The following is a 23,192-nucleotide window of genomic DNA, read 5'->3' on the forward strand; positions in this document are numbered from 1 at the left end:
TATCAGATGCCAGACTGCCATGAAAACAGACACGTCTGCCAATCGTAATTATAATAATTCCATACTACGGGCCTCCTTGGGGAATGTGAAAGCAAACCATAAACTGTTAACAGATAGAATCTTAGGAAGTTTTTGCCATGGGACTCAAAGAAGGCTCCAGTTTAAACTTTCATAAAAATTTTTTAATTATTTATTTATTTATTTATTTAGACAGGCAGAGTGGACAGTGAGAGAGAGAGAGACAGAGAGAAAGGTCTTCCTTTTTGCCGTTGGTTCACCCTCCAATGGCCGCCGCGGTAGGCGCGCTGCGGCCGGCACACCACGCTGATCCGATGGCAGGAGCCAGGTGCCTATCCTGGTCTCCCATGGGTTGCAGGGCCCAAGGACTTGGGCCATCCTCCACTGCACTCCCTGGCCACAGCAGAGAGCTGTCCTGGAAGAGGGGCAACCGGGACAGGATCGGTGCCCCGACTGGGACTAGAACCCGGTGTGCCGGCGCCGCAAGGTGGAGGATTAGCCTAGTGAGCCGCGGCGCCAGCCTAATTATTTATTTTGAAAGGCAAAGTTACAGTGACAGAGATTGGAAAGAGAGATCTTCCATCTACTGGTTCACTCCCCAGATGGCCTTAATGGCCAGCATTGGGCCAGGTCAAAGCTAGGTGCCAGGAGCTCCATCCAGGTCTCCACGTGGTGGCAGGGGCCCAAACATTTGGGGCATCTTCTGCTGCTTTTTCCAGGCCATAGAAGAGAGCTGAATCAGAAGTGGAGCAGCCCAGTCATGAACCTATGCTCATATGGGATGCCAGCGTTGTAGGTGGTAGGTTACCCGATACACCATAATGCTGGCACCTCAAGTTTAAACTTGATTCAGAATGTCAAGATTTCATAAACTGGATTTTTTGCCTATACTCATCAGTTCTGTTCCCTTCTGAATGCACCCCACAGCCACTCTCTTCCTACTGGGATGGAAAGGGAGAGACATGATAGACCCCTCATAGTTTCTACCTTAGTTCTGAAACACACGGCCCTTCTTCACCAGGGGCAAGAGGAGATGTTTCCTAACTCTGACTTCTTTTACTATTCCAAAAGGATTACGGCAAGATTTGTTAGTATCTTAGGCTGTCTGCTTCTAAGTAGTCTGGATTTTAAAACAATATTAGATATAAGAAATGCAAGTTCTTTGTTTTCCCTACATCCCTTTTGCTCAAGGCAGGTTGTAACCTTAAACAAGCCTTAAAACAACATGATAATTGATACTCTGATTTGAGTCTCACACAGTGCTAGCGGGTCAGGATTATTATCCTTTCTTCACGGCTGAGGAAGCTATCGGGACAACCGAGCCTCACCCGTATATACAGAATGATTTAATTTAAGCAGATAGTAGCAGTTGCTCAATATTGTTTTTGGAGGGATTTGCTGATTGGAAAGCTGTATTTCAGCTTCCAAATCTGTACAAGAGAAAACTTGGATTAGATGATTTCAAATTCTATTCTGACTCCTACATTCTAGAATCCCCACAGACTTTGGGAAAGGGAAGACAAGAAAGAAAGGGCAAAAACAGTATTTTTTTCCTTCAATTGTGAGCCAGATGGTGCACCAGATGTTTTTTTACTTAATCTCCACAAAAATCGTTGTAAGAAGTGTACCAATATACCCACTGAACAGAGGAGAGAATAGAGATAAATGATTTGAGTGGCTCAAGATCATGAAGCCTGCTGTCTGCAGGTCTTTCTGGAGCTCCCATCCTCTGTCTGAGCACAGAACCCACAAATTTTCTCTACCTGGAAGCCAGACAGACCTCAGCTTATGAATCATCCTGCAGATGCTAAGGGTTTGCAAGACTTGGGGGCCCTTGTTATAAAAGGACAATGATCTCGATTCTGTCCATCAGGTATAAAGAATATTGACACCATGTGATCAGGTACTGTAGAATTAATGCCAAGGACAACTTTCTTAGACCAGTAGATTTCATTAACTACCTCTTAATGGGAATTTTGCCTCTCTGAAGTTGGAAAATGTGGCAGTGCTACTTGTAACATGTTCCAAGAGTATTTGGGAAATTTCTGTGGCAGCAAGCATTCCCCAAGGCTGCAATTGCATGTTTAATGTCTGTCTCCCTTGCTGGAGTCTAATTCTCTCGAGAAAAGGAACTGAGTTTTGTTACCAATAAGAACAAGTGGTGTCAGCTCACCTAACGAGGTGTGAGCTGGCCAGGCCAGCACACTTAAGAGTCCTGGAACTCACCAGATTAGGTTAGTTTCTGTGGCAGCCTTTTCTGGTTGACTCTGTAGTGGGCTGTTTCCAGCTGTGGATTTATGAAGCTTTTCTTAGAAAGTTGGTCCCCTTCGCCCCCACTGCCCAAACAGACTGATTTGCTCATCTTTTGAGGCACAGTGTCTTTTGAACTAGGTTGAATAGGAAAAGAATGATACTGAAGGATTGCAAGGTTGTGATTGACAGGGATAAAAAGTCGGGGTTGTAAAGGCACAGGTTGGCAGGGTGAAGGGAGGATTGTGAGAGGAAGTAGAGAGATAATCAGTGTCACAGCAGTGGCCAGGACATTTGACAGCTAAGTAGGCTGAAGAATGTGGCTTAGGGCCAAGAGTATGAGTAGAAACTGTGTTTGAGGGCACCACTTTTGCACAGAATCTGCTCTGTGCAAAGAGTCTGTGGGTACCAAAGTCAAGTCGTATCAGTTTGGACACTCAGGCAATTATGAGAAGTGTTGCTCTGCCTATCTGCCATGGCTTCTGCCAAGTTTCCAGGCAGTTGGCTCTATTCCAGTGACTGTAATGAGATTCTGCCTCTGTAGTAGTTGTGACTGGACTTGTAGAATTTTTCTGGACTTTGATCAAGTTGTCCTCTGCATCACTTAGGACCAGGATTCTTAGAATAAAACTTGGCTGAGGAGACAGGCAGCAATCAGTCTTAGATTCCAGAGCACTCTGTTCCCTTCCTCGGGATAAATGAGAGAATGGATGTGAAAATGCTTTATAAACTACAAGGCACAAGCAGATAGGAGATGAATATCACACATAGTCTGAACAGACATGTCGCCATGATCCATAGGGCACACTGCTATTTGAACAGTAAGTCCATCCCCTAGGCTGAGAATGCGTGACTCCTTAGCACAGAAAAACCAAGGACAGGCCCCTAAACTTTCAGCCAAGTTTAAACACACACACAATCATTCCGCTTCCTCTTCATTTCCTTTGCTTTCTGTGAGAAAGGCTTTCTGGTTAAAGGAGGAGATTCACAGGACGGGTAGTCCAATGAAGACAGCTCCAGGACTTTTCAACCCTCTCTCCCTTTCCTGCTTTTGTCATGGCTTCAGCCCTCTACTCAGTCAAACCTTTTCCTTGGCAAGCTTTCTTGGTTGACTTCTGTCAAAGTTGGATGATTATTGGAGAATTGGATTCCTATAGCCCTGGACAGAGCCCAGAGACCACACTGCTGTTCATGTTTGATCTCCCATTCAACTTTCCAGAAGTTGGCTGAACTGAGGATCAAAGATTTCTCCACTTGCTTCCTCTGCTCTCCTATGACAGTCTCAGGGCCGGCAGTTTAGCAAAGCAGCAAATTAACCCCTCAACTGACCAACTGCTCTGAGTTTCTCACATCCTTGCAGAAAGAGGAGTTCAGGTGGACCCCAAGCTGGCACAGGAGGGCATTTCTGTTTCAGCTTAAAGGTACCTGCAGGTAAAGATAAGAGTTCAGGGGCTGGCACTGTGGCACAATAAGTTAATCCTCCACCTGTGGTACTGGCATCCCATGTGGGCACTGGTTCTATTCCCAGCTGCTCCTCTTCTGATCTAGCTCTCTGCTATGGCCTGGGAAAGCAATGGAAGATGGCTCAAGTCCTTGAGTCCTGTACCCACATAGAAGACCTGGAAGAAGCTCCTGGCTCCTGGCTTCAGATCAGCCCAGCTCCCATTTTTGTGGCCACTTGGGGAGTGAACCAGCAGATAGAAGACCTTTCTCTCTGTCTCTTGCTCTCACTGTAACTCTCTCTCTAAATAAATAAAATCTTTTTTAAAAAAGATATAGTTCAGTTTTCATTCTTGACAAGAGATCTCTCAGAGGAACCTGTTTATTCTGGCTAAGTGATTTTGTTTGCTGGACAAAACTCCTTGTAGGGCATTCTCCCATAAATACAAAGAACTTGGATGCTTCCTTCCATCTGAACATCTTGGCTTCCCAAATGGTCAGACTGAAGACTTAATAATTTTCAGCAGTGACTTGAGATTTCCAGAACACACATGTGATCAGAGCATCTTGTTTTCTGGAACCCAGACTCTACTAATTGATTGTGCTACCATTTCCCACATTGGGCCTCAGCTGCCTAAATCAGGCCATCATTTAGGGAAAAATCAACTCTCAGCTTCTTGCTATGTCTGGTACTGTGCTGCTTTGTCCTCCATAAGCTTGAGGGTGTTTACACAGCACCACGGGATTGTTGACATGCAGATTCTGATTCAGTAGGTCTGGGCTGAGAACTGCGCTCCTACGTTTCCAGTCAGCCCTTTGTGTGGTGCTGGGGCTAGTCCTGAGCATGCACTCTGAGGAGGAAGGCTCTGGAGGAGCTCATATTCTTGGGTAGATCAAGAGGAGTTAGCATTGATCCAAAAGGAAATTTCACATATAACATAAAAATTGAAATTATTTTGGGTAGAGGAAGGAGATGTAATATTTGAATGCATCCCACTCAGCCCTTCTCATCCACTGACAAGGAAATCTGCAAGGTATCACCCTGGCACAAGTGAGACCAAAGCAGGTGCAGCTTGAAATTCAGAGAAAATGGGTGATCTCCAGGTAGACTTCTCACATTCTATGGGGGAGGAGACATATCACCTGCGTGTGAGGTAACACAGCCACCCAGAAGGATAATTTTTATGTATAGACTTGGTCAAACATCAGCCTGGATGTTGTGTTTTATAGGAGACTTGGAGTCCATCTGACTTCCTCGAGTAGTGCAGTTGGGTCCTCATCCAGAAGATTGGAAGCCTGGAAAGAAAATAAACTGAGGGCCCCTGAGGAAAAAGGAACTCTAGACCTAGATGACTGGAACATTAATTTGTCTCTGGGTCTTCAGCCTACTGGTCTACCTTAAAGATTTTGGACTTACCAGCCCTCACAATAGCATAAGCCAATCTCCTTAAAATCTCTCTCTCCTTCCCTTCTCACATCTTACAGGTTTGTTTCTCCAAAGAATCCCAATAAATTCTATATAGCCCCTTCAAACATAAAAGAGTTCATTGGTGAAAAGTCCTACCTTCCACCATGAAATACAAGTGGTCATTTGATTCTTCAAATGTGTCATTTGTGATCTGTGATCCTATAAATGCCCCTTGTAGCTTGAGTCTTTGGATGTCCCATAGCTGGCTCTCTAACCACACCTTCCTTTGTCATGGTGAAACATGGAACTTGGCCCATCCTGAACTCAGGACATCCTGGGAATGGGGGCAGGGTGGGGTCAGGGTGAAGTGATTTTCCCTGACCTGAGCTTTGGTGTCTTCCTTTATGAAATGATACAGTGATCTGCAGCAGCAGTTTCTTAATGCCATTCCGAAAGATATTAGTATTCTTTGGAAAAAGATCTATCACCAAGTACATTTGAGAAATGCCGTGTGCATCATCCCCTTCTTGGAGAGTCACAATGAGCCTTGATTTCAAAGGCTCCGAGAAACCTCACAGCAAAGAGGTCCACTAAATTGTTTTCTCAGGCTTATTTGATGCCCAGAGGCTCATGCCTACTAAATTTGGTAGAGCCATATTTTGGACACTATAATCCCAGATGGTTGCTGTGGTCCTCTTCAGTCCTCAGATCACTTATCTTCCCCGTGTAATTCCAAAGATGCAAAGATGGAAGAAAAAAAAATGGTAGGAATCTCCTCCTTAATGCTTGAAGAATGTACTGCTTTTTACATCCTTGGAATAGAAACGTTAATAGACCTAACTGCACTGGGTTGTTGTAAGGATTAAGTTAAATAATGCATGTAAAGCACTTAGCACAAGAGCCTAGCACCTAGTAGGCAGCCAATAACTTTTTTAACCTTGAGCCAAAACCAGTCATATTTAAAGGGTTCAGTTCTAAGAGGAACTCAGGCAATTCAATCCTTCAAACCGAACTCAAACCATTTTATGCTTGGATTATTTCACCCTGGGTGAAGGGCAACTTCCAGGCACTTGAAAGCTCTGACATCCCTCTGGCAACCCATGGGCATACTGGAGCCAAGATACTAATGATTTAAGCATTAATAAATCCAGGGATAGGTCATTCAGTTTTCTTTTAAATGCAGATCATAAAAGAGGGAGGAATATTTGGGTCAAGATGTACTGAGGGTTTCACTGAATCTGAGGGTGCTGGAACATTTTTTTAGCCACTGATTATGTTTAGTACCACAATGCATTTTCTTTACTCCAGTGCTTGGAGGGGGGACATTAGCACCTGGAGCAACATCCTATTGACCCCCCAAATACTCAAAAAGGTATGTTTTTTCTGATCCCCCAAATTCTCAAAAGAGTATGCTGTGTTTGCAGAGCTTTCAATCCTGGGCAAGGATTTTCATTTCTGTATTCTGTCTTTGACCTCTCAAAACCCACTGACTTTAAGAAAGGCAAGTTAGCAGATGTGGAAGCTGAGCTTCAGAAAGTTATGGGATTGATTGAAAGTCCCAGAGTGAGCTTCTGGGGCACCAGGACTAGACACACCTCCTTCTTATCCCCAGTGCTGAACTCTGTCTACCAGACCTCACCCCTACACAGGGGATGCCCGGCAGCAGCGACCCAGCCCTGGGATCACAGCAGCCTGCATGTGGGATGCAGCAGATTGGTATGCAAGCTTGGTGGGCTCTGGCTAATCTTGCAGGGAACCCTTCAATCTGAATAACAATCAACAAGATTTTAAAGAAATTTGGGCCAATTTCCTGGAAGTCTATGATTAATCTAATTGCTGGGTTTTCCTCTGTTTTTGTCTCCCACTGTTAATTTCATTTATTTTTCTCTTTCTTCCCCGACACAGACTGCCTTGTCTCTATGTGCGGTTTTGTCACTGTTGTTATTTGTCCGTACATAGTTTATCATTGGCAATGCATTCAATGGGATTGTTGTACTCTGTGTTTGGGAAAGGAGAATCTTTCAATAGGGACAACATCGTGCCGCAGGAAGAAAGAGCTCAGCTCTGGGCCAGATTTCAAAGACCTCTTTTTCAAAGCCTAGCTTTGCAGATACCTTCTATGGCTCTCTCTATATATACCTTTCCTCGGATACACCCAGAGTAAAGAGACCCCATGTGTCCCCTGGCCCCTCCCTCTATTAAGAATATCTGAGGTTGCGTGAGAAATTTTATGGGCTGCGTTATTCTGCCAGCTTCTGTGAATTAAGAAAGTCATTCGAAAATAGACTAAAATCAAATATAATAGCAAATGCCTCTTCCAGGAAGGAAATTTGGTTCTCTAGCAAACACATCAAAGCAACAGACGATGGTGACAGTATTCTCAGAATCAAGTGGCCACGGGCCTTCCCACACTTGGATTCAGGCAGAGGTGGAGGGATGAGTTGGGGAGCAGAAGAGTAAAGGGAAGTATGCACACTGACCAAGGTTGTACGCGTTGGAAGAGCCAGAGGTAGTCAAAGAGGCCTTGGATAGAGATGGAAGCGCATCAGTTGGGTGAATGAAGAGGGAAGCCCATTTTTCTGCTGCCTACTTCTGTTACTTGCCTGTGCTTGCTTGGGAGCACAACCAGCAGTCACTGATTTCCATACATTCCAGTGCAAAACAAAAGTATTGGGTATCTTGTTTAAAAAAAAAATCATTGAAAATTTCAAGACAGTAGGAGAAGAGTATTAAACCAAGTTACAGGGGTCTTCTGACCACAGGGCACTGTACACATGTACCGGTCACAAGCCCGTAAAACTGTCCCTGCTTGCAATTATGATTGAGATGTAGAGATGCTGATTAATTACCCAAGATGATGATGTTAACAAGCTAAGGTCTGCCTGCCTGCAGAACCTCAACTCCTGACCACTCAGCTAAACTGTCCCAAGCTAGGTAACTGGATAATGGGTGGATCCTTCAGCTCTGCCAACATGCCCCTGTGATCAGTGGAGGACTCCAGGAGCAGCTGGCTGATTTCCCCTGGATGGGGCTTGCCTTATTTGCTCTATGAGCTGCTAAGGAGGCTGAGTGCATGGTCAGAGCTCCACCTCCTGGTACTCAGTACCCAAGCTTGCAACCTCCACTCCAGAGGCAACAGATTCTCCTGGACTTCATTTGCAATAGCTATGTACCAACAGCAGCAGCAGCAGCAGTAGCAGCGGCAGCAAGCAAATCTGCACATCTGGAAATGGGCTAGCAACATTGGACCACAGCCCTCCTCCCCTAGATGTGATGCAGGGGAGTCCTCTGTCAGCCAAACTTCCCAGCCCATCCTCAAGCCTGTGCTCCTGGCTGTACTCAGCCCCGGCTTCTCTGCCTTTGCCCCTGCAGATAGCGACAGAGATTGTGCAGAGGTCTCCTGTTCATTTCTCCAGGACTTCTTGACCAGGGCTCCTAATTTCTCTCTTATGTTTCTGCCCGGCAGCTAGAGTTCCCTATGCCTCCACAGTTAAAGACCATTGACATGCGCAGCAGGCTAGGCTGTGTGCTGATTTTCCTTACCTCTCGCCATCTGGGAGCTTGCACCTTCACCTTCAGATGTTCAACGATGAAGGCTGTCAGCAGAAACTCTCTTACCTGGGCTCTCTGCTATTTGTATAGGTGACACGGGGCACAGTTACAAATTGCACCAGTGTGTGAGACAGGAGGCCATCTGGGCGTCTGCTTGGCAGGGGAGGAACATTTGGCCATGGGTTGAGATTGACGAGAGGATGAACCTTATATTATGTTAGGCATAGATAATAAAGCAATGACTGAGACACATATGGCTCCTCTCTTCTTCTTCTTCTTCTTCTTCTTCTTCTTTTTTTTTTTTTTTGGACAGGCAGAGTGGACAGTGAGAGAGAGAGACAGAGAGAAAGATCTTCCTTTGCCGTTGGTTCACCCTCCAATGGCCGCTGCGGCCGGTGCATCTCGCTGATCCGAAGGCAGGAGCCAGGTGCTTCTCCTGGTCTCCCATGGGGTGCAGGGCCCAAGGACTTGGGCCATCCTCCACTGCACTCCCGGGCCATAGCAGAGAGCTGGCTTGGAAGAGGGGCAACCGGGACAGAATCCGGCGCCCCGACCGGGACTAGAACCTGGTGTGCTGGTGCCGCAGGCAGAGGATTAGCCTATTGAGCCGTGGCGCCGGACTGCTCCTCTCTTCTTGAAATTCATAGTTTGAAAGTCAACACAGCAAAAATGAATTTTACAATCACTTAGTTATAATTATGAAATGTGCTGGGTAACAATAAGATGATATGAAAATGCACACTACAGCCTGCTCTAGCCAGAGTCAGACAAAGGTCTTTAGAAGTGACATTTAAGCAGAAACTTCAACCAGGGCCAGGAGTTAGCCAGTAACTGGGGAGACAGAAGCAGCTGGAGGGGGTTCCAGCAAGGAAACACTGATTCCAAGCCAGGAACACGCCTGGCCTTTGCCTAGGCATGTTAGTGAGGTCAGCAGGAGAAATGCTCCTGCCCAGAACACCCCTCAAGTGAGAGGGGTACAGAGAACAAAATAGCACAGGAAGAAGGGAGAGAACAAGAGGAAGAAGGGCCCAAGTGAGCAGGGCTGGTGTGAGGCAGAGTGAGGGCGAGGAGGAAGAGACCTGTGCCAAGAAATCAGAATATTAACATGTCGCGTCCTATATCAGACTCCACGAGCTTAGCTTTCTTGGGAGGAGCAGAAGCCAGGAGAAACAGATGCCTTCTGCCCTCTCTCTCCACGGGTGCCCCTGTCCTGTAGCCTTTCTTCAGATGCACACTCGCACCCTTCCTGGTGGGGTGCTACGACACCAAGGGATAGTTCAGCCATCACAGGGGTGGACGACCCTCGCTTTGAACTGTGGACACCTTCAGCACATCTCAGCCTGTGTGGAGATGACCGCGGTTTTGCAGGAGTGGTGTGAAGATCAACGGAGAGAATGCATGGAGAGAAAACCTTGCATGTGTGGTTCTTGGCAGGTAAGGACCTCTTGCAAGTGTTTGCTGCTTCTAACACTCTGGAGTTGGAGGAGGCGGGGGACAAGCTTTGGAGTTAGAAAGGCCTAAGTTTGAAACCTGCTTGTCCTATTAGTTTTGTGATCTCCAGTTGATTACTTATCCGTTCCTAGTCCCAGTTTTATCAGCTACAAAGAGGAGGTCGTAAGACTTAGTGCTATAATATCTGTGGCACAAACTTCATAACCACCCCTTCCTCCTTATTTGCTCTTAATCTATTAGTCTGTTGATAAATTTGGCCTGGTGCAGCATTCGAAGGGATGATGGGATTTGTGCAAGCAGAATACCATTCTTCACTCTCCTGTCTAAAGGCTACCATTCCAGCTCCAGCCAGGAAGAGGAGAAGCAGGTCCCAGTGCACTGCAAGCAGTTGATAAAACTTATTCATACGCATCACAGCCGAAAGGGGCCAGCAGGTAGGAGCCATCCTCTTCGTCTGCTGGAGAAGGAACCACAGCCTGGAGAGCTCTGTTGACTCCTACACATCATCAGACTCTGAGGCCGACCCATCTTCAACCCCACACAGGAGAGCACCCCCGTTTACCGACTTAAAAAAGAAAAGAATGCTGAGGTTCCTACAAAGTGAAAACTGCGATCGCAGGATCTGATCTTTCACTAGGGACCAGCCTGGGGTAGATGAGGGTTTGGCAGAGGCGAGGGGAGGGGGAGAGTCGGGTGGTGCGCCCGACAGAACTAGCTTATCTCACAGGCAAGGCAATCTGGGGCCCAGAGAAGCCAGGAAGGGCTAAGAACGCCTGCCTGTGAGGGCAGGCAGACCCCAGGGGTTTCTGCTCCCAAAAAGAACAGCAGGCCCCAGAGGCTCCTCCTGGCTCCTCCCCCCCTCCCCAGCAAGAGCCTTCCTTCCCGCTAACCCCTGGGGGCCCTGAGCCCCCTCCCAGCTGGGCTCCGTCCAGTCCTGCTCTGCCTTGCCAGGGGCTGGAGTGCTGGTGGCCGGCTCCTCCAGCTCGCCTCCATTGGCCTGAGTGCGTCCTAGCGCACTCTGGATATTAGAGCATTCTCTCATTTGAAAGGCTCCTTTATTTTTAGTGCTAAATCAACAAAGCTGTTACTGTCATTTTCCATCAGACCGTCATCTTCCACGGATTCAAAATTACACTCAGCTGCAAACTATTGACACTCCTCTTAACAAAAAAATGGTTTTAATAAATCTTTACATTAGCCTATGAGATAAAAAAATCTTTACCATGAAATATACAAGTGTATAAGTGTTTTATGAAAGTTTTATTAACTTTACAAAAGAAAAATTGGCAATGGACCATGAACATCCTGTACTCCTAACACGTGGTTATAAATTACATGTTCTTTCCAATAACATCTGAAAAAGAGACTGTAATTTAAATTTCAAAACCACTTGGCATACCTACTATATAGTGCTGACATGAAGTAAAAGGAGGAACTAGAGAGGCCCAGACAAAGAAGGGAAATATAAAGACGTCCTTAGCTAAAAAGCTGCTGATGGGTACAATCCCCCCTCCAGCTGGACAGGGATCAAGTACTTGCTTGTCATATCATTCAATGCAGTGTTCAATCTGGGATTCTTCCTTTCAACAAAAAGAGAACTTAAGTGCTGGTAATCATCGCTTGCAGAACTTTATCTCCCAGATACCTTCTTTATGTCAGGATTTCTCAATGACCATTGCTGCTGGCAGAGAGATCAAAGTTGTTATTAAACACAAATGCAAACCCCAACCCATGCGGGAGGTGTGAGCCGCGCTGCTCGCTCGCTGGGCTGTGAGTCTACTCCCACCTGAGTGATTTCTCATTGTCTGTCCCTGCTTCTTACATTTCTGCGTACACTTCCAGTAGGGTCGGTCCCATGTGGGGAACTGGACTCCAGCTTTTCTTTGCACGTTGAGTGCCTGAGCATCGGGAATACTGTGGGTGGTAAAGGCCACCTGGTGGGATGTGTGGCACTTGGGGGAGTCCTTCACAGGAGAGCACATGGCAGGGAGGTGATGACGGCGGCAAAGTTTGCTGCCTTGAGGAAAGCAGGACTCCACCGTGCTGTCAGCAACACAGAGCCTGCCTTCCCGGCAGGAGTCTCTCTGAAAGGCATAATCTGCAGTCATGATAATCTGGACTCAAAGTCCAGTCGTGCTAGAAATTAGCTGTGTGGCTTGGGGCAAGTTACTCAAGCCCTCTCTTCAAGTCAAACTGAGAATGTGCGAATGTCTTTCTCTGGTGTCCAAGTTCCTCATTTACATAGTCTGGAGACCTGGCCCAGAGTCTGTTATGGGAAATAACTAATGTGAGATGGAAGGAAGGTGAGACTCCATGGCGGCTCTGTAGACATGAGGTCCCAGAGCCCAAGATTCTGCTGTTTCATTCAAGCGATGAAATTTCCAGTTTGCCACTGACAAAATCTCAACCCGTAGTGGTGCCTCCAAGCAGCAGGCACATGCAGGCCTCCTGGGAAAGTCTGTAAGTGGGGTGATGGGTGGCACTGCCAACTCCATCAGTAGAGACAGGGCCCAGGTCTTAGATGGGGCCCTTTAGGACCTTTCTTTCCACAGTAGAAGGAAGGTAAACAGGTGTCCACATAGGCGAGAGACATTTTTAAAGTTCAGATATTTTAAATATCCAGGTTGGGAGATGCCTGCTAACACACCTTTCTTTGCCTTTCACCCAGGTATGGCTAATATTTGGATGGAATGTTCTCAGTTGCTGGAGTCTTTCATTGAAATAAACTGAGCAAGGAAGCCCTTAGCTGGAAAGACCTTGGAGACTAGACTAGGTGGGGATCCCACATGCCTCATTTCCCCTTTCAACAGGGAAATATGTGCCCCTAATGGAAAAACACAACAACTTTGGACCAAATAAATTATTTTCTTCCAGTTCAAAATAAGTGATGGTCCTTACAAAGTAGAACTTGCCCTCCTTCCAAATGTGCTGAAGGAAGATGACATGTGTCTCGGATGTGGAATTACAAGAACATCATGTGAATCTGCTGGGCTGAGAAGGCAGCCACACGATTCAGAGCCCCGGGGGCGGCTCACAGTGTGACGCCTGAGAACAGCTGCGACTGTGTGGAGGTCACACCCAGGGCCCCGGCAGAAGCTGGCAGCGGGCAGCCAGCGCTGCCCAAACTTCATTATGTGGGGGGAAATGCATCCACAGGAAGATGCAGGAGATCTGAGAATCAGTGAGAAAAGTTCATTTGGCCTGATGGGAACCAGATTAATTTGAAGCCTGGTGTGTTGCTATGGTCTTGCTGACTTAGTCTGCGGAATATTAACAAAGAGTTGGAGGAAGGGAAGAGGCACAGAAGAGGTACCTGGGATTTCTGCCCACACTTCTTCATGACAATTGCAACCATGGCAGCGGTAATGTCCACAGTCACGGTGACATGGAAGAAGGCTCACGTCTCTTCCGTGTTCACCATGCACTTGACACTGAGGTTGATACTCATTGTCTGATTTATTCCTTACAGCGATCCTCCAGAGTAGTAATTATGTGTTCTGATCTCTGATTTGCAAATGAAAAGCCTTTGGCACAGAGGTAAAATGAGTTGTCCAAAGACACAGGCCTCAGGGTTGTACCGTAAGCAGTCATTCTCCATGGCCTAGTCCAACCTGAACCCCCTCCGTGTGTGCTCCCCACCCCCGGCAAACTGAGCCTTCCTTAGAAATGATCCCCAGCCCCGACTGCTGTCTCCTCCCCAACTCAGCATTTGGCCTGGCATAGCCAGATTTTCCCTGGCAGGCAGCAGGGAGCTGGACACTGGTCAGGGACTGCCCTGAGGCCTGGGCGTACGCTCCAGTGTCTGCCCCAGGGCTAAGAACTGAAATCAGGGGCTCCTAATGTCAGGTAGAGCCTTGTACGTGAGGATGTAGCCCTCTCCCAGCTGGAATAGCAGGGGAGTCAGACACAGGGATGGGAAAACCCAGCCTGGAGAATCGGAAAATCATGTCACTGGACAGCCACAACCCCTACCAGCCATCAGCCAGGACAGTACGTGGGAGGGAGAGTTCAGGAGCTGGGGAGAACAGTGGAACTTCTTGCACTGAAGCAGACTAGCCAGAACAAGCAAGGGTGAGAGTGTCCCTGGCTGGTGGCAGGGCAGATCACTGTCACGGAGAATAGGGGGCCAAGCTCCAAGGCTGAATCCCAGATACCAAGGTCAGATCCAGATGCCAAGGTATAGGAATGGGGTTCTGTGAGCTTGAGTTTAGTTGAATGCCCAGGAAGCATGAGATCAGCAATGGAACTGCAAGAATGACTTGTTCCCAAGTCAGTCCTGTGAAACTGGAACCATCAAAACCCGGAAGCCATTCACCGATGCTCTCCTCACTCCCTCCCACTCTTTCTCCTTCGCCCTCTGTGTTTGATCATTAGAGTGTACTTATCCCATAAGTATCATTTGAGCAACTATTCTGTGTCAGACGCTAGCGTTAGGTTAGATGAGAATGGGGCAGTTGTTTGGTGCAGCAGTTATCACCATTTGGGATGTCCCCATCCCCCATCACAATGCCTGGGTTCAAGTCCTAGCTCTGCTCCCGATTCCAGCTTCCCGCTAACACATACCCTGGGAGGCAGCAGATGCTGGCTCAACTGCTTGGACTGCTATCCACACGGGAGACCTGGATTCAGTTCACTGGTTTCAGTCTGCCCAGTCCCAGCTATTGTGAGTATTTGAGGAATGAGCCAGTGGATGGGAGAGTTTTCTCCCTCCTCCTCCTTATCTCTTTTTTAAAATTATTAGCTAAAAAATAATTTATTATTTTTTAATTATTATTTTTAAAAAGAGATAAATAGGACTCATGAATGCTTCCAGTCTCTCAGGAAACAATTCTTTTTTTTTTTTTCTTTTTTTGACAGGCAGAGTGGATAGTGAGAGAGAGAGACAGAGAGAAAGGTCTTCCTTTATGCCGTTGGTTCACCCTCCAATGGCTGCAGCGGCAGGCGCATCGCGCTGATCCGAAGCTTGGAGCCAGGTGCTTCTCCTGGTCTCCCATGCAGGTGCAGGGCCCAAGGACTTGGGCCACCCTCCACTGCCTTCCCGGGCCATAGCAGAGAGCTGGCCTGGAAGAGGGGCAACCGGGATAGAATCCGGTGCCCTGACCGGGACTAGAACCCGGTGTCCCGGTGCCGCAAGGCAGAGGATTAGCCTGTTAAGCCACGGCGCCGGCCAGGAAACAATTCTATAATCAAGGCATACACCAGAAAAAGGTTCATAGTTGGGGTTTAGACATAGGGCTATGAAAACAGAGAGAAGAGAGTCCTTTCTGCCTGCAGTCATCTCGGAAAACTTTCTGGAGAAGGTAAGGGATAACTGAGTTGAATCATAGAGCAATAATTCTTAGCCAGGAAAACACAGGGTAATAAGAGAGGCAGTCAAGTTGGGGGAGGTCGCTTAGGCAAAGGTACAGTGGCCAGAGAGTAAGTGGCCCATTCGAGCTGGGTGCTGAAACCTGGTGAAAGCATGCAAGGTAAAGACAGAAAGTACTGTTTTCTCCTTCAGAGAAGGAAACAGGCTTATGCATGCTAAGCCCGTGGTGAGCTGATGCTAGATTTCAGTCTCTCCTCTCTCAGTGCCCAGTCTGCTCACCTCAGGGAGCAGGGTGATTTGCAGAAGAATCTTGCACTTCCAAAGAGCTACAGGGAGCCACTGTGGCCCCCACCAAGCTGAGCAGCCCCAGAAAACTGCTTATTCCTCTGAGCTTCAAGATCATCGTTATCAGTGGAGAGAGGGACACTACACTAACATCGACCTCATGGACTGGTACGCAATGCAAAGGGAGAGCTAAGTCAGTTATTGCTGAACTGAGTACCTTGTTGTTAGTGGAGCTTTGCTGTTTGTTTTGTTCATTTGTTTGGGGGAATACAGGCTACCATGCATGCCAGAAAGACAGGGCCCAGAGATTTGGGTCATGGTACTAGTTAGTGAGTCGGTAACCCAGACCAGAGACGATGAGAGCAGTGCTGTACACATGCTGTGAAGGCTGGGGGCATGTGGAGAAGATAACACTTATTTAACACCTACTGTGTACCAGGAGTTGCACTCGAAATTTCATTTACATCATTTCATTCCATCTTTACTACAACCCAATGTCCCATGCATGGTACAGAAAATATGGTGGCCGGGAGGGAAGGAGGACCGATGTACATACAGCAACAGCTGGGGCATTGATTGCTACCTATCTGATGTTTCATGTGTTTTTTTTTTTAAATTTAATTTACTTACACTTTATTAAAACGGCAGAGGGGGCCAGCACTATGGGTACTGGGTAAGGCCACTGCCTGCAGTGCCAGCATCCCAAATGGATGCTGGTTCGAATCCAGGCTGCTCCACCTCTGATCCAGCTCCCTGCTATTGTCTGGGAAAGCAGCAGAAGATGTCCAAGTCCTTGGGCCCCTGCACCCACATGGGAGCCCTGGAAGAAGGTCCTGGCTCCAGGCTTCAGATTGGCCCTGCTCTAGCTGTTGTGACCATTGGGGAGTGAACATTTTGGGGTGTAAAACCTCTCTCTCTCTGCCTTTCTGTCTTTTGAGTAAATAAATAAATAAATCCTCTTAAAAAAAAAAGGCATAGAGGGAGAGGGAGACAGAGAGAGAGAGAGAGAGAGAGAGAGAGAGAGATGTCTTGCAGATGTTGGTTCATTCTCCAAATATCCACAATAGCTGGGGTTGGGTCCAGCTAAAGTCAGGAGCCTGGCATTCCATCTCCCACATGGGTGGCAGGGACCCAAGTAATTGAGCCTTCATCTGCTGCCTCCAGGGTACCCATTATAAGGAAGCTGGGTCGACGTGGAGCCAGAACTGGAACAGGCACTTCAATATGGCATGTGGGAGTCCCGAGCAGCATCTCAACTGCTGAGCCGAACACCTGCCTCTCGTGTATTCTTTCTGAACACACCTATAATACAGACTCATGCTAAATTTGTGAGAACACTATTATTCTCGTTCTGAAGAGGAGGAAATGAAGGCTAGAGGGAGTTAACGGCATGCTCCAAATGACATAGTTACACAGGATTTAAACTCAGCACTTCCCTGGTGCTCAAGTCAGTGTATTTTCTGTCTCCCTAGGTTTCAGGTCCGAAGAAGACAACCTGGAAGAAGATCTTTCTTCCCACAGTCATTCACTTGTTTTCAACACTTTTCTCTGCCCTCAGCTTGTCATGTTAGGCCCCAGTTCTCCTTCCCCCTGACTCACCTTCCTCCTCTGTCTCTGTCCTGTATCAGCCCACAAGACTCCAGAGCCAGCTTAGGACAAAAGTAGTCATTTAAGGACTGGGAGCCCAAGGAGCAGCCTCTCCCTCTCTTGGCAAAGTACTGAGCACTCAGGGCAGTTGTCAGCAGCGAAGACATTAGCTTGTCCTTCCTGGACTTCCTGGTCTCATGTCAGGGTGAGGCGGTGAGGAAGGTGGGAGCTGCACACGAGGAAGATGGCAACCTGGCTGGAGCGGGAGGCTCAGATAGTGAACTCTTCCTCCTGACAGAGGTTTCCAACTTCCTCTTCTCAACATTAGCTCTGGGCCTTTTTTTATTTTATTTTTATTTTTGACAGGCAGAGTGGACAGTGAGAGAGACAGAGAGAAAGGTCTTCCTTTGCCGTTGGTTCACCCTCCAATGGCCGCAGCGGCAGGAGCCAGGTGCTTCTCCTGGTCTCCCATGGGGTGCAGGGCCCAAGCACTTGGGCCATCCTCCACTGCCTTCCCGGGCCATAGCAGAGAGCTGGCCTGGAAGAGGGGCAACCGGGACAGAATCCGGCGCCCTGACCGGGACTAGAACCTCTGCTAGGCAGAGGATTAGTCTGGTGAGCCACGGCTCTGGCAGCTCTGGGTCTTACAAATGAAATTCTACTAGTTAAGTGCAGCACTGACAGCACATGAAAGATGTGCTCCTCTAGTTGAATTGGGGGTTGCAGATGGAGAGGATTGAAGGGTTGACCACTGATATTTCCTAGCCTTGCACCACCTTCCAGGAGTTCAGGACTTCTTTGAACCCCATTAAAAAACCATGGATCTGCTCCCGGTCTCTGGAGCCAGAGTGTCCAATATATAGAAAATTAATGCACAAGGAAATACAGGCTTTAATTTTATCAGGGCGCCTATGTGCTTAGTGCCTGTATTCTGGACATAGGTCCTGACTCTTCAAGGATACAGGAAAGAAAAGTGAGTTCACATCTACTGAGCACCTAGGAACTGAGCACCTAGGAAGTAGCAGGTGTTTTGTGAACATAGAAGCATTGTTCCAATTATTTTATATGGGAAGTAGGACTTCTTCACCCCACGACCCATTTCCACATGACTTACAATCTAAAGGGTTAGGGAACACAGCCCACAGGCATACAGGCATACGAGCAAGGAGTGGATAGCACAGACACTGAGTCTTGCTCCATTATGGAGAGGAAGGTGGGCCATCGCAATCCTGTGTTCAGTGACAGCCTGCTTTATGGAAGAATGCAGAGGGGTCCAGGATCAGAGATGCAAAAGGGATGACTTGTGACACATGCTGTCACACTGAGAGCACTTGGCAGGGTTGGGGGGGGGTGTGGGGAGCCAGCAGATTGAGATGCAAGTTCTGGCTCTGCCCCTGAGTTCCCAGAGAAGGGACTGCTCTGCCCACATTGCAAGCCTAGGCTGAGGAATGGCTGCACGGACACCAGACAGGAGAGAAACAGGACTCGCCAGGTCAAGTTCCCACTGACCCAACATGTACCACCTGCTGAGCCAACAGGGATCCATCTCTGACCACAGGCCACTCTACCCACCTACAAGCTGGTCAGGAGCAAGGAACAGCCAGATCCTAACTGCAAAAGACTCCCTATGTCCATGTTGTCCATGTTATGACTCCCCAGCTTGCATGCACTCCCAGGCAGTGGCGAGCAACACCCCCACCGAGCGTGTCATGTGCAAAAGAAGCAACCAAGCCTGCACAGAATCCCAAGTCCAATGCAAAGTAGAGTGCTGTATGCCAAGGGGGAGGAGTCAGAAGCTGAAAGGCTGCGATCACTCCTCCTCAGTCCAGTAAAAACTTCTGTTCAGCTCCCATCACAGAGCCAGCCAGAGGCAACCCTCCCTAGTGCCTGAGCATAGCCTCCAGTAAACCTTGACTGAGCTGGACGCTGACCACTCGTCAACTTCCATTACCCGTGGTTCAAGAACCTCAGTTACGTGTAAGATAGGATGGTGCTTTGTGGACCTGAAGCCTCTTGGAACAGATGAAAGGATCTGATAGGGTTGACTGTGAATAAGAGCAGTTGCTCAATCTGTTCAACATGATTTAGGATCATCTTATCTCTGAAAGTGCATAGCATGCCACAAATAAACTCCATTAGCGTACACCTCCCGTTGGCTACGGATTCCGGCAGCAGGGAAGGAGCCAGGGAGTCAGGAGCCAAAAGAACTGGATGGATTTCTGGCCCTAGGCCTTGCTAGCTGAGTGACCTTCTATAAATGACTCCATGAGCCCTTTTAGATGCTAAGTTTCCTCCCTGTGAAAACACCGTCTCATGTGGTTATCATGGGGATTAAAATATGCAAGTACATGCAGAGTGTGAAATGCAGGCTGGCAGATTGCAGGCTTTCTTCTTCTCATTCTCTAGACAGAAAAAGAAATCATTAAGTGGTAGTTCTTGAAGAAACTCCTCTTCATCCTTCAAAACCCCTATCCAAAATTACTTGGTACTTTTTTCAGTAAATCTTTTTTGCACCTCCGAAGCAGAACTAGTGACACTGCCAAATTATCTCAGGACTTCGTGCTTGCTTATATTACTCCATGTTTTGTAACATTACTGACATGTTGTAATTTCCTGTTTTTATGTCTGTCTTCCCCAGCAGACCGTGAACTCCCTACGTGGAGCCTGGCACATATGAGTGTTAAGCACACATCTGAGCAGTTGTATTTACAGCCAATAACCCCTGTGCGACTTCTACCATCAACCCAGCCAGCATTCCACTGGTGACTGGGAAAGTGAGAGGACCTCCCACCCAAAACTTGACAACTCATTTGATCCGCTCTCCAGAAGAGTCCTGTGTGGCTGGCCATCTTTTATAAAAAACAATTCTGCAGGGCCCTCAGGGAAGAACGCTGAGGGTGTGTGGTGTGGTGTGTGTGTGTGTGTGTATGGAAAAAAACTCTGGAGTCATTTGTTTTGGCACTGAAAATCCTTGGGCTTTTTAGATTCTTGCACCCAGTATGATGGAAACATAAGAAATTGCCAAACCCTGCTCCAGGCCAGATTTTTTTTTAATTAATATTATTTCAGCCCTATTGGGGCAAGGTTCTGCCCACGACAGGATAAAGCTGCAGAGAATGCTGGGAAGAGCAAACTCTGCAATCAGAGTATCAGACTGAGCTCAGTTCTGGACCCTGGGCTAAGCCTGTTCATCTCTGAGCTGGAATGATGAGCACCTGCCTTGCGGCCTTGTAGTCGGGATTGCTGAGACCGTGTAGGCTGTGTGCCTGGCACAGTGCCGGCTCACGTGAGCTGCCTTTCTTGTCTCCAGGTTACCTCACTGGATTCTCACAATGCTCTATTATATATGGTTACCTGGAACTACAGGGCACGTGTGTTAATTTGGCTTGAGGCTATAGCTGTACCTTTTTTTTTTTTTTTTAAAGATTTTATTTATTTATTTGAGAGGTAGAATTACAGACAGTGAGAGGTAGAGACAGAGAGACAGGTCTTCCGTCCGCTGGTTCACTCCCCAAATGGCCGCAACAGCCGAAGCTGCGCCAATCTGAAGCCAGGAGCCAGGAGCTTCTTCCTGGTGTCCCACACTGGTGCAGGGGCCCAAGCACTTGGGTCATCTTCTACTGCTTTCCCAGGCCATAGCAGAGAGCTGGATGGGAAGAGGAGCAGCCGGGACTAGAACCGGCACCCATATGGGATGCTGACACCACAGGCGGACGATTATCCTACTGCGCCACAGTGCCGGCCCTATAGCTGTACCTTGAGTCACATGTGATGAACTGCAACCTAACTTAGTGCATAAACAAACTGAGAGCCTCACTTGGGAGGGTGAATTTTTGTGATGTAGTAGCTGAGCCTCATCAATCCAGGCAGCCGAGTTTCAGCCAATCATATGACACCAGTATAGCAGCCCATGGTCAAATAAGGCAAGTGCTGAGCTGCAGCCGAGGAAGCTGGTTGTGTGCCTCACTTCCGTTTTCTGACTATAGTTTTCTGTAGTGCAGAGGAGCACTTTGAATCTTCTGGTTCCGGGGGCTGCTCAAGCTGCAAACCGATCCCTGCTCTATTAAACTTGGTTAAATTCAATTTGTTCAAAGTTTTTACTACTTGGAAGTCAATGCAAAGTGCCTCTGCACAGCAGAGCTGAGGTTGGAAGTCAGGGTTGTTGGACTCCAAAGCCCTGGAGGAACTCATCCCTTCTTCCCATGGGAAGTCTGAAATCACTCATTCAGATCTTTCTCGTTAACTCTACTTCAGCTGCTCTAAGGGCAAGAGGAAAACCCCATGGATGAGAGAAAGTGCAGGCACCGTTTTGTTAGAGTGTGACCTGTTCACCCCAGAAGTGAGAGCCTCACAAACTCTCCTTTGTCCTCATTGTGCCCGGAAGAAGGATCTGGAGGTGGGGCAGGGATAGGCAACAGTGAGCATCTGATGAGTGCAGAAAATGTAGCAACAGAGCCACAGAAATGGCCACACTGGGGCTGGCTGGAAACTAGGGCTCCAGAGAGAATGTGGTGGTCTCAGGAGCCCTAGTGGCCTCCTCCCCACCCATTTCATTCCAGAAACTTCTGTGGAACTTGGGAGATGAGTGCTGAACCCCAACTGCTGCTCGGGAACCGCCTGGACTCAGAGTATCTGGGTCCTCAGGCGTGGTGGATGGTGTAGAGTGCGCTCCACTTCCCCCTCCAGGACCAAGGATTGTTCTCAGCTGACACTGAGTCAGACACTGATTCTGTCTCAGGATTTTCTCAGCTGTTGGGCACTGCCCCACCCAAGGTCTCAGCTTCCCCCTGGAGGCATAGAGACTCAATCCCCCTGTGCTCACTTGGGACTACTTTGAAGGAACCGTCCCATTTCCAGAACTCCCTATGGGATCAGCTGAGGCCACTGTTCCCCTCTCCACTGCTGCTTTCTTCCCTTGGGTCTCCTCAGGGCACACCAAAGCCCTCATGACAGTATCACATGTACCTCCCAGCAACCACAGCTCTGTCTCACAGGGTCCTCCCAGGAACCACAGCTCTGTCTCACGTAGACCTCCCAGGAACAACACCTGAGCCCAGGGAGACATCCAGCCTGATGACAGAAAATCCTAGCTCTGTGTAGTTTTTTTTAAAGATTTATTTTATTTATTTGAAACACAGAGTTACAGAGAAAGGTAGAGACAGAGAGAGAAAGAGGTCTTCCATCTACTGGTTCACTCCCCAGATGGCTGCAAAGCCAGGAGCTAGGAGTCTCCTCCGGGTCTCCCATGCAGGTGCAGGGGCCCAAAGACTTTGGCCATCTTCTACTGCTTTCCCAGGCCATAGCAGAGAGCTGGATCATAAATGGATCAGCTGGGACTAGAACCAGTGCCGATATGGGATACCGACACTTCAGGCCAGGGCTTTAACCTGTTGTGCCACAGAATGGTCTTGGTTTGAGTACATTTTTTGTTATCCTCTTGAAGTAAGCAGTAGGGAGAAGAAACCATGGAGTGAAATCAGAGGGTCCAGAGGGCTGAACCTCTGTCTCCTGCCCCATCTCACCAGGTAAGTCGCAGGCCTGCAGATTCAGCAGCTCTGCCTGCCTCCTCCATTATCCCCTGGGGCCCACAGATGGAGGACACTCGGTACAGCTAGGTCTTTATCAGGGCAGCAAAGAGTTAATGAAGCTCCTAGGGTGCCAGACAACAGCCTCATCAGCAGGCCCTGATTCTGATTAAACAGCTGTGCTCACAGAGGTGGAGATGTGTGAGTGAGCGAGCGAGCGAGCAAGCGAGGGCGCACAAGTGTGGGGGAAGGTGGCTCTGTAACCACGTATGTCTGAGACTGTAGGTGAGGTGTGTGGGTGAGTACAGCTGAGCCGGGGACCCAAGCACACAGGTGCCTCTGCATGCATTTGTGTACACACAAGCAT

This window comes from Lepus europaeus, chromosome 7 (assembly GCF_033115175.1).
Source record: "Lepus europaeus isolate LE1 chromosome 7, mLepTim1.pri, whole genome shotgun sequence".
Lineage (NCBI taxonomy): Eukaryota > Metazoa > Chordata > Mammalia > Lagomorpha > Leporidae > Lepus > Lepus europaeus.